At 46.9% G+C, this 1,270-nt stretch overlaps 1 pseudogene; it reads left to right on the top strand.

The window, feature by feature from the left end:
• Positions 1 to 874: 874 nt before the first annotated feature.
• LOC124709464 lies at positions 875 to 992 on the top strand (annotated as a pseudogene).
• The last annotated feature ends 278 nt before the right edge of the window (positions 993 to 1,270 follow it).

Raw genomic sequence — 1,270 nt, 5'->3', positions numbered from 1 at the left:
ATTCCTGTGCTGGCTATCAGAATTTCCCGAGTAATATACTTTCATGTTGTCAATGGTCATTTCTCCTGAGTCAGGCCATCTTGTTTCATTTACACCCAAAGTGTTAATTTTTAGGCGTTTCATTTCTTGTATAACATTATTTACTTTGCCTGATTGGTATAATGATCTTACATTCCAAGTTGCTATTGTTGCATTATTTTTGTATTTACTTGTGGCATTGTTCAAGGCTCTCCCCCCCGGAGATCCGAGTGGGGGAGTTGAAACTCCGGATAATTTGACATTGAACCCTGCCATGATGAGTTTTCCTGGGGATATCCATTGGATCTTTAATGCTGTGGTTTCCCGTTGCCTTCAGCATCCTATGCCGTTGACCACCCTTGGTGATTCTTCCGTCTTTAGGAGTGATTTCTCACTCCAAGGACAAGAGGGTGCCCTTGCTCTACCAGCTGATCCGCCCTCTAGAAGGTCGTTGGCTTAGTAGAGGGTTCTCCTTATCCCGGGAGAAACTCGGTCGCCAGAGCCTCGTTAGCGTAGCAGGGGATACCACGTGCCGGAGAGGTTGACATTTGTGTGGGAGAGGCTATTGGTGACGCATCCCACACATTATCTATGTTAGTAGTAATTGTAATCTTTGAGTATATAGCTGAATTTACAGCGATCATGTTTCTGTCATTTATCGTGTAACCGAAATTTAGCGGATTTCTTTTATTACTCATGTTGATGATCCTACACTGTTCATTATTTACAGTCAATTGCCACTTTTTGCATCATACAGATATCTTGCATAAATCATTTTGCAGCTTGTTTTCGTCATCTGATGAATTAAGAATATGGGAAATGACAACATTTGCAAACTATCTTAAGAGCTCCGTTAGGCAACGGCCTTGCCGCAGTAGATACACCAGTTCCCGTCAGATCACCGAAGTCAAGCGCTGTCGGACGTGTCCGGCACTTGGATGGGTGACCATCCGGGCCGCCATGTGCTGTTGCCATTTTTCGTGGTGCACTCAGCCTCGTGATGCCAACTGAGGAGCTACGCGACCGAACAGTAGCGGCTCCGGTCAAAGAAAACCATCGTAACGACCGGGAGACCGGTGTGCTGACCACACGCCCCTCCTATCCGCATCCGCATCCTCATCTGAGGATGACACGGCGGTCGGATGGTCCCGATGGGCCACTTGTGGCCTGATGACGGAGTGCTTTTAAGAGCACCGTTGAGACTGTCACCTAAATCGTGATGTTAAGTGAGAAAGTCTGAGGCGGCCACTGC

This window comes from Schistocerca piceifrons, chromosome 7 (assembly GCF_021461385.2).
Source record: "Schistocerca piceifrons isolate TAMUIC-IGC-003096 chromosome 7, iqSchPice1.1, whole genome shotgun sequence".
Taxonomy (NCBI): domain Eukaryota; kingdom Metazoa; phylum Arthropoda; class Insecta; order Orthoptera; family Acrididae; genus Schistocerca; species Schistocerca piceifrons.
Note: the sequence above shows the minus strand (reverse complement) of the source record. Positions and strands in the feature narration are given on the sequence as shown.